The sequence below is a fragment of the Cibotium barometz genome, chromosome 57, assembly GCF_041138505.1.
Source record: "Cibotium barometz isolate CiBa-2024 chromosome 57, ASM4113850v1, whole genome shotgun sequence".
NCBI classification, from domain to species: domain Eukaryota; kingdom Viridiplantae; phylum Streptophyta; class Polypodiopsida; order Cyatheales; family Cibotiaceae; genus Cibotium; species Cibotium barometz.
Window position 1 is genome coordinate 15,840,001 of NC_141102.1, and position 10,920 is coordinate 15,850,920.

Here is a 10,920-nt window from a genome sequence, read left to right on the forward strand (position 1 = left end):
GAGATCGAAACTGCTTCCAACATGACACGGATGCAGGAGAAGAATGCACACGAGCGGCTATCCACATGCGACGGTGAAGCTCTTGAGCGCGGCTCAAGCTTGATGGTTTGGTAAATTCCTCATCGACAATTGTTGCTCGATTTTGGCATACATCTTTGGTGCCAAGCAACAATTGTCGACAAGGAACTTACCAAACCGCCCAGCTCGAGCCGCACTCAAGAGCTTCACTGTCGCGTGTGGATAGCTACTCACGTCCGTTCTTCTCCCACATCTGTTGTTACGCCAGAAGCGGTTTCGATCTCGGATGGGTGGTGCAACTATTCTCAACCAAGCTTTGTGTGGAAAGCTTCATGAGAACCGATCGCGGTGCAATGTGTAGACACTCAAGAGAGAGAGGGGGAAGAGAGGAGAAGCAAGAGGGAACAAGCATCAATGGCAATGCACACCCCAAATCGTAACCCTAAGCACACACACACATGCTAGAGTTGCAAGAGAGAGAGAGGAGAGAAGACCAATCTTCTATTACACAAATGGGGAATTGTTTGTTACAAACATGAGAAATTGTCCTTTATACTTCCAAGCCTTTTTCCACTAGGCCCGAGCGCCCATGGCCATATCTTGGAAATTACATGTGCATGGCTTTTCTAGCCCAGTTCCTCATGTTGTGACCATGACGTACAAGACCTAGGAGCGTCATACTAGTGCTTGCAAATGTTAAATGACATGATTTACATAATAATTCTGGTGCTTTTGTTGAATTAAAGTGCCTGTTTGTTAAAGCTTGTTGATGATGGTGGCTTCAATAGAAGCCGCAATGTATGCTTGGTTGGTCCTTGGTGAGGTTGTCAATGGTGTGGCAAGGCTGGGTAGGTTAGTTTGTAGGACAGGGAGTTGTTTGTCTTCTAGTGACTGGGACTAAATCTCCAACACACAACTTCAAGTTTTTATCTCCAACTCAATTCTGCTTTCTTCTATTCTCTGCTTTCTTCATGCTCTAGCACTTTCTGCTTTCTTCAACTCTTTTCTGCTTTCTTTGACTCTTTTATGCTTTCCTCGACATTTTTCTTATTTGAATATGCCTTTTGATTGAATGCATTGAGGCCTTTTGTTGTTGATGCAACTATCCCTTGAGCTACGTATACATTGGAGAGACTGCCTTGGAAGTCCACCACTTCATGCTGAAGTAGCAGGAGGAGTTCTTCCAAGCTGCATGCCATGCTGCCATTCGTAAAATTCCTACCATCATTGGAGAGACTTGTTGAGGGGTAGATTCATGTGGTGCTATGGGTTCTTTTTCAGTGTAGTGCACCCTTGGTGAGGCAGAGGGGAGACTCATGGAGTCTTCTTGCACTTTCTTCGGCTGCCAGACCATCTTTGGAGAGGTTGTTGCCAGTTGGTGATGGCTTTGGGGCTGTCCTCTTGGGAACCCAAATAATAGTGTTGCCATCATAGAAGCTTTGAGCTTCTAAGAGACTTTTTGGCAACCAGCATTGACATGGGCAAGGGATTCATTGTTGGCGAGGTTGGCTTGGCTTGCATGGATTTACTTTTGGCCGCTTGGTGGCCTATCAGGGTGACGAGGTTGAGTGGGGGGCTTAGGAAGCCACAATTGTGTGTTGCCTTCATGAAATTGTTGGGCTTCAAGTAGGTGTGTTGGCACCCAACGTTGTTGACTAGATTGAGCCTAAGGTTGCCGTATTGGTGGTTTAGCCAAGGGCTCTTTGGGGATTGGTTGAGGGCGAGGACATGTGGCATTCTTTGGTAGCCAGATGTGAGTGGTATCCTCGTAGGTAACCTTGTGCTTGAAGCAGTCGATCAGGGACTAGCCATCTTTGCAAGATTGGTGTATTGTTGACTTTGCTTTGCTTGGACCACTTCCTCTTCTTTAATGATGGCCTCTGGGGGATCCAGAGTTCTATGCAACCATCATAGTAGCCTTGGGCACCTGTTTGACGAGGCGTGTGGGTAGGCTTCTTCTTGGATGATGAAGTGGTGGTGGTTGATGCAGCAGGCTGTCGAGTGAGGAGGGGATGTCGATGTGGAGGTTTTGCCTCTCTGGTTCATGGATTGTGACTACCGATGGAGAAGATGGGAGTTTAGTTTGAATGGTAGGCTGTTAAGGGTAAAAGTGGGCTGGCCCGCCATTTCATGAGTTCAGCACAACAGCTGGCCCAGTCAGCATGTAACAGTCCAAGATCAAGAAAGCAGTTAGAGTCCAAACGGCAGGACCAAGGAAGTATAAAGGACAGAGCGGCGAAGGCCTGGGGGTTGGGCAATGCAATAGTGACGGCGCCTGCAGTAGGAGTGGGTGTGTGTGTATGTGTGTGTGTGTGGGCTACTTTAGCCTTGTAACCAGCATGGAGCATCATTTCACTGGCAATATTTCTAGCTTAAAGACTGGATTAGCCAGTTGTGGCTCACTCCTCTTGTAATCAAGCAATTGGTCTGGAATACATCAGTTGTCCCTTGCATTAAGTCTCTCTCCCTTCCTCTCTCTTTGGTGCGGGTCGTCCCTGGTGCAATTGTCTAATTGGTCCCCGTGGTACAGTCCAGGACTGTCATCACAGTTGTCTTACCTGGAAGTCTCGAGTAAGGTGCTCAGTGTAACATTGGCGATCCTGCTGGTGGCTGGAAGCTTCAACTATGGAGGACCATGCAGACAATCACGCGGGAACCAGCAACACGGTACTAAAAAGATACAGCAGGACTACTAGAAAAAGAGCTGTCGACAATATCAAAGAGGTCAGACCAGCTGAGGAGCAGAATCAGCAACCAAAGCCTTTTCAGAGAACCCGGAGCAGACAGCAAGTTCAGAAAAGTCAGAGTCCAATGGAGATGCTGAGACGACTACCAGCCGCCGCAAGATCAGGGACACCAAGATCAACCGCGGAAAAGAAGAAGCAGCGATCTGCCAGAATTCAAAGGGAAGAAAGGCAGGGACCCCCAAGTTCATGTCCAGGCCTTTGAGAATTGGGTGGAAGGCAGGGGACTGCCCAGAGGAGAATGGAGGGTGTGTTTCCCTCAAACTCTATTTGGGGAAGCTCAAAAATGGTATTTCAACTACCCACCAGAGAACCTGCCCACTTACAAGAAAATGTCCAAAGCCTTGGTTGAAAGGTTCAAAGATGAAAAATCGGACGAAGAACTGCTGGGACAATTGGGAAAAATAAAGCAAAAGAAATCTAGTGTCAGACAACTCGTCGAAGAAATTAAGGATTTGGCCAGGCAACTATCGTCGCCACCAAGCAAGAAAAGTCTGAGAGCTTGGTTTTTGAATGGTACAGCATTAAAAGGTCTGGCTAAATCGGAAATCACCAATCCGACCAAGACGTTTGAAGAGCTGGTGGAAAGAGCAGTCAAGATGGAACGCAAGGGGAGTAAAAAGCACAAAAACCAAACGGCAGATTGTCGGTACCAGAGGTCAGATTGGCAGCAGCAGTCAATCCAGGGTCACTAGGGTCTGCTGTTGAGGCAACGCAGGGGCCACCGATAAGGAATCAGCGGCCGCAGTACGGACAGTATACCAGACCCCCACCCAGAACACTAATTTGCTGCTGGGAGTGCCAGAAAGAGGGCCATCTTGCCAAAGACTGCCCTGAGCGGCTGACTCATCAGCCACATCCAAATGTGAATATGGTACACCCAGAGGTGGCGGTGGTCACCAGAGCACAAATCAGAGAGCTACCCAGCTCACCAAGAGCACAAACAGCAGGAACAGAAGAAAAATGGCAGAAGCTGAAGCAGGAGGCAGCACTGGTCACCAAAAATTTGAAGAAAGGAAAGCCAATCCTGGAGCTCAAGGAACCACTAGCGGCAACCCAGGTGTGGGTAAGGAAGTCAGACTTACACCAGGGAGACAATGCAGTGCATCCTGAAACCTCAGTGAAGACAGTGCAACCTAAAAATTCAGAAAAAGGAAAAAAGCATGAAGAGCCCCAGTATGGACTATGGAAGGAAATGTCAGAAAGGATAACGAGGCTATCCTTAGAGCTGTCCAAACTAATGCAGGTCATGCCAGTGCTGGATAACATGCTAGAGAAAGAAGGATTCAGGGCAGCCTATGAGGTCAGGCGAACAGGCTTGAGGGATGACCGAGCTCCAGTGATTGGAGTGGAATGTAAAATCAGAAAACACTGGAAGCTGGTGGAAAAGGCCACCTTGGATGGAGGGGCTGGAGTAAACATAATGTCAGAACAGGTGAGAGCACGGCTCGAATTGAAAATCAGACCAGCACCATTCAAGTTAAGAATGGCAAACCAGACTGTGAGACAGACCCCTTGCGAATGGTAAGAGGCAGTCCCAATCAGGATTGGGGGAATCAAGTTCGAAACCTCATTTCTAATCCTGGAAGTGGGAGATTCCTATGATATGCTGCTAGGGAGACCATGGCTGAGAGCAGCGAAGGCGGTACATGATTGGGGAACCGATGAACTGACCATAAAAGATGGCAGTAAAAAGGTAACCATCACCACTTCAAAAACACGGGTCCCCAAAGCTGATAGACCAGAAGAGGTCTTTATCTCGCAGAAACAAATGACCTCTGGGAGAAGCTAAAGGCCAGTGACATTGTTCCAGTGGCAACACTGGATTTAAACTGGTGACTGCTAAACTGAAGCTGGCAGCTCAGCAGGATAGATTCCCAGCATACTTCCAGGGTCAGGAGGAGGGACTCAGACAAGTGAACATTCAGGCCAACCAGGAAGTAGCTGGAGATGAGGTGGAGGAACTAAGGATGAGAGGAAATGTGGATAGAACAGTTAGAGTGAATAAACAATTGCCAGATGAATTCAAAAGGGAGCTCTTGGAACTGTTTGAAGAATTTGAAGATGTGTTTGCCTGGGATCACACTCAACTGAAAGGGATCGATCCTCGGGTGTGCCAACACCAGATCCCTCTAAAAGCTGATGCCAGGCCAGTGAGGTTACAAAGATACAGAATGAACCCAAATTATGCAAAGAAAGTCAGGGAGGAGCTGAATGCTCTGCTGAAAGCTGGGTTCATCGCTGAGGTGGAAAGCAGCGATTGGTTGTTTCCAATTGTGGTGGTCCCCAAGAAGAATGGCAAGATAAGGGTGTGTGTAGATTTCAAAAAATTGAATGATCAGACAATCAAAGATCCATTCCCGTTGCCATTCACGGACACCATGTTGGACCAGATTGCTGGCTATGAAATGTATAGCTTCGCGGACGGATACAGTGGGTACAACCAGGTCAGTTTGGCACCGGAGGATAGAGAGAAAATGTCTTTCGTACTGAATGGGGGGCGTTTATGTTCCTAGTGATGCCATTCGGATTGTGCAATGCTCCAGCCACATTCTAGAGGGCCATAATGATGATCTTCTCTGAATATCTGCAGAAATTCATGGCTATCTTTGTAGATGACTTCACGGTGTATTCCAGCAAGGCTGCACACTTGGAATGCCTAAGGAAGATGCTCACTAGGTGCCGGGAGAAAAGGGTTTGTTTAAACCCTTTCAAGTGCCTGTTTGGAGCATACAAAGGGACGGTGCTGGGACATGTGGTGTCCAGCAAAGGAATTGAAATGACAGAAGACAAGGTAAAGGCCATCTTAGAAGCAGTACCACCCAAAAATGCCAGTGAGGTAGCAAGCTTCTTGGGCTATGTGAATTTTTACAGAAGATTTGTGGACAAGCTGGCGGAACTGGCCACTCCGATGTATGCGCTGACCAAGAAGGAGGTAACATTCAGCTGGGATGAAGAATGCCAGAAGGGGTTCCAGGCTATAAAACAGCTGGTGTCAAGCAAACCCATTCTAAGGCAGCCCAACTGGGACCTGGTGTTCCATGTGCATGTCGATGCATCAGGAAAAGCACTAGGAGCAATTCTAGCCCAGCCAGAGGGGGATGTTGACTTCCCAGTGTATTTTGCTAGCAGAAGGTTCTCAGAGGCTGAACAAGCATACACCACAACTGAGCGGGAAACATTGGGCATGGTATTCTCAGTTCAGAAATTTCGCCATTATTTGATGGGTAATTTCTTCGTGTTTTATGTAGATCACCAGGCCTTGCTTTACTTAATTAACAAGGTGGTTATTCAAGGGAGACTGGCTAGATGGATGCTATTGCTCCAAGAATTTGACTTCAAGGTAATCCACAAGCCAGGAAAATGCCATTTTGGGGCAGATTTCCTGTCGAGAGAGCATCACCGGAGGAACAAACAACCAGCCTTCAGGCTGATTTACCGGATGCTATGCTGTTCAGAATAGAACTAGATACAGATGGATCAGAAATTGCCCAGTACTTGCGCGCGCACGGGTGAGCTACCAATGGGCTGGGATATGAAAAGGAAGAAAGCGTTGATTCTCAGGGCCAGGAATTACACCTGGGCAGCAAACGCGCTTTACAGGATGGGAAGGGATGGGGTCTTGAGAAGATGTGTCCCTCTGAAGGAAAGGGAGGAGCTGATAAAGGAAGCACATGAAGGAGAAGCAGGAGGTCACATGGCCGGAGAAATAACAGCCAGGAAAATGTTGCAGGCCGGATACTGGTGGGAGACTATGTTCAAAGACTCCCAGGAATGGGTGAAGGGGTGTGATGTGTGTCAAAGAACAGGCAAACCATTGGCAAGCCACATGGGGCCACTACATAGTGTTCAGCCTCTGGCACCATTCATGAAATGGGGAATTGACTTCATGGGACCCTTCAGGAGGACGACTGGAAAGCACAAGTACATTGTGGCAGCAAAACAGATTATGTGACAAAATGGGTGGAAGCAAAAGCACTCACAGATAACACTGCGAAGAAGACCGCTGAGTTTCTCTATGAACACATTATCACCAGGTACGGCTGTCCTCTGGAATTGGTCAGTGATCAAGGCACTCATTTCCTGAATGAAACCATGGAAGCTCTCACTGAGGTGTTTCAGACCAAGCATCGAAAAGCCACCACATATTACCCCAAGTGCAACGGTCAGGCAGAAAGCACGAACAAAACTTTGAAGAGGAATGGCTCAGACTGCTAAAGGGTCCTGGAACATGCAACTGCAATCAGCGCTCTGGGCGTACAGGACGGCCTTCAAAGTAACCACCAAGCAAACACCATTCAGATTGGCTTTTGGGCAGGAAGCAATTGTACCTTTTGAGCCCTGAGGACTTCAATAGAACACCAACTGGTCCTCGGAGCCAATCTTCAGGACAGGTTACTGTGCTCAAAACAACAACTTGGGAAAGCCCTCACCTCAATTATGGTCATTCAATTACCCAATCATAACTTATAGTTTGAAAACGATCTAGTACCTTCAATTTACTTCTTCAATTGGAGAAGATGCGCCTTTGATGGTGCCCAATTAAATGCCCAAAAAGTCGTATTTTTGAGACTTTTTGCCCTCCTCCTTCATGAAAAGTAAGGTCCCAGCAACGGAACCAAAAATGCACCACATGAACATTCTAATTGCTAGGGTTTCTCAATTGTGACCTTGTTGGGTGCACAAATATTGAAGTGCAAGGAGAAGGAAGGGAAAGTACTTAATTAATTGCATGCTAGAAGGGATTCATGAGAGAGACATTAAAGAGAAAGAGAGAGGATTCTACTCATACCATATACAATAATCACATCAAGAGCTAATTAGGACTCATAAGACAACATATCACAAGAAATATCTTCATAATACTATAATTCCATTGAAATCCATCACATTTCAATGGAATTATAAGACAACATATCACAAGAAATATCTTCATAATACTATAATTCATAATACTATAATTCCATTGAAATCCATCACATTCACATAGGGAATAGAGTATATAAAGAGAAAAGCTACACTATAATTCATAATACTATAATTCCATTGAAATCCATCACATTTACATAGGGAATAGAGTATATAAAGAGAAAAGCTACACTATGAGTGATAGCAACAAGCTATGGAAACACTACTCTAGGCAAACTATCATCAACTATGAGTGTTACTCCTGAGTGCTTTGGCACAAATCCCCCTCCTTGGCATGTTGCACATGAATTTTACTCCATCGGTTATCAAGTGAAGTGTATGCTATGGCAGATGATGACATCCGAGAATCTGAGGCATCGATATTTTGCTGATAAGTTAGAAAAATGTGCCATCAGAGCTATGGATAAAGGCCCATACAAGATATGTAATCCTGCAGACTTTATTCAATTTTTTTCACAAGCTTAGAAGTATGATATTAACATTTATAATAATACGGGCCCAAATCATGAGTAAATTGAAACTCAACTTTGTGTAAAATCTTTTTGCAATGCAATTGAGTGAATGCAATCGGGTGATAGCATGAATAGGTGGCATGAATAGGTGGTATAACCTTTTCACTTTTAAAGTACTAGCATTACAAAATGGGCATCTGGTAAAATTTTTGTAAGTAAACTCAAAAAAAATTGGACTTTTCATTTTTAAATTCTAGTCCTTCTCCAGATCTATCTAGTGACATATAGCATGATAGGTAATTTTGCATTCGGCTCGCAAAAAAGGTGCCCTAGAGTGTTTCTAGAGTGTTATTAAAGTAGTGTCAAAGACACTAATTTTTGTACCCCCTATTCATGCTATCACCCAATCATGAAGTGGCCTCGTTCTCTCTTTCTACAGAAGTCTCTTTAATATTTAATGTCTTTTAAATTTTCATGAGTAAAATTAAATTTATAAAATGTCTTTAATTGATGTCTTTAAATATATAATAGCTTTTATGTCTTTGAATTTGAAAAAATATCTCGTACCTTTTATGTCTCTGAAATTGAAAGTATCTAATGTCTATGATGTCTTTAATATATGGTATATTTTTAGATCTTTTTACAAATTTATATTTTGAAAGATCAAATTACTGAGACATTAAATTGATTTGCAAAATTATAGCTAAACAAGAACATGCCAATGTTAATAAGTATATCCAAATGTTAATCAACCAAAAGCAAAGCACATCATGGAAGAGAACTTTTTAGAGTTGGGTCATCAGATAAACTTTGAGTTATTTGATGGCCCAAATGATTCTATGTGTAGAGATGAACCTCATATGTCTTTAAGACAGGTTCATGAACTATGCACAAAGAAGTTTGTTTGTGAAACACTCTTTTGCAAGACCAAAAATGCAAAAGACAAAGCACCACTGAAGTTCTTGATTGCCAACATGTCGGCCTTGCTCACGTGCTTTTAAAGAGATTTATCAAACTAGAGAAGATAGTTACAAATAACAAGCAAGTATCAAACTACCTTATGTCCATGATATTCTTGGATGTAAAGTTGATAATTGGAATGATAAACCAAGTAATGCAGGTACAAAAAGAGGTAGACCAACTATTTGTGCATAAGCAAGAAGAGAGAACAGATTTGTTGAGAACGTACCATACCCATTACATTAACAAATGAAGCACATCAAACAATGGTTCAATTAGTAGCACAAGGTGCAATGTTATTGAATGTTGGGCAGAACTACGGAAGACATGCTGGAAGAGATTGTGAGTCTTCGAGCAACAATTACAGAGCTTGAAGCTGACAAAGATTAGCTCAAAGCAGAGGTCCAGAACCTTAAGTGACAACAAGTAATGGAATAATTTGACTTAGAAAATTTAGAAGCTTTTTTGTCTAATGACATTACTGGTCCTAGTGGTACAGCTGATGTAGAAGAGCCTATAGGTACTTAAGAGAACCCTATTATAACTCAGGAGAATTTAGATAACTAGCAATGATATTTTGATGTAACATTTGGAATTCAACAATGAGAATCATATTTTGATTTACAATATTGAATTCAACGACTACAATCATATTTTGATGTACAATGTATTTTGATATACATTTTTGAATGAGTTTGATATAATTTATATATATATATGTATATATATACATATATATGTATGTTCCACACATATACATATACATGTATATATATACATATATATGTATGTTCCACACATATACATATACATGTATATATATACATATATATGTATGTTCCACATATATATATATACATATATATGTATATATACACATATATATGTATATATATACACATATATATGTATATATATACATATATATGTATATATATACATATATATGTATATATATACATATATATGTATATATATGTATATATATACACATATATGTATATGTATATATATACATATATATGTATATATATGTATATATATACACATATATGTATATGTATATATATACACATATATGTATATGTATATATATACACATATATGTATATATATACACATATATGTATATGTATATATATACATACATATATATACATATATATACACATATATGTATATGTATATATATACATACATATATATACATATATATGTATATATATACACATATATGTATATGTATATATATACATACATATATATACATATATATGTATATATATATATATATATATATATATATATATATAGAGAGAGAGAGAGAGAGAGAGAGAGAGAGAAATGAAATGAAATGAAATGATATATTAACGTCTTCAAAAGGCCAAAATGACCTATGAGACCAAAAAGGTTACAACAATTGGTGGATCTGATACAATGTCTATGTAAGGAAAGCTAAAAACAACTAAACAACTAACTGAAACTGAAACAACTATGAGGAAAAGTATGGTGACAGGAGCTCCTAATGGATAGCATCTGGGAGGAAAACTCCAGCAACAAAGGTAAGCATCATACACATCACTATCCAAAGATGTCTCTCATCGGTCGATGGCGGATATCCTCAATGTCCTCCATGGTGAGTACTTTGAGTGGACGTCTGCCGTGCTAGTATGGTCCTAATCCTCTGTTGTAGTCTTCGCCGGTGTCGAGATGCATTCACTGCAATGTCTTCCTTGGGCAAAGGCACCTCTATTAACATCAGAAGGCCACAATACGCCTGTGCAATACAAGGAGGACCCAACTAAGGGGGTCATTGG

General features: G+C 42.2%; 1 long non-coding RNA gene across 1 annotated transcript in view; it reads right to left on the reverse strand.

Moving 5' to 3' along the window:
- The window catches only part of LOC147606484 (uncharacterized), a 19,138-nt gene extending 11,490 nt beyond the window's left edge, over positions 1 to 7,648 (reverse strand). The window contains exons 1-2 of the long non-coding RNA XR_015264982.1: positions 7,094 to 7,648; positions 6,746 to 6,986 (exon numbers count right to left, since the gene is read on the reverse strand). This is a non-coding gene — a long non-coding RNA (uncharacterized LOC147606484). The remainder of the gene's footprint in view (positions 1 to 6,745; positions 6,987 to 7,093) is intronic.
- Between the last annotated feature and the right edge of the window lie 3,272 nt (positions 7,649 to 10,920).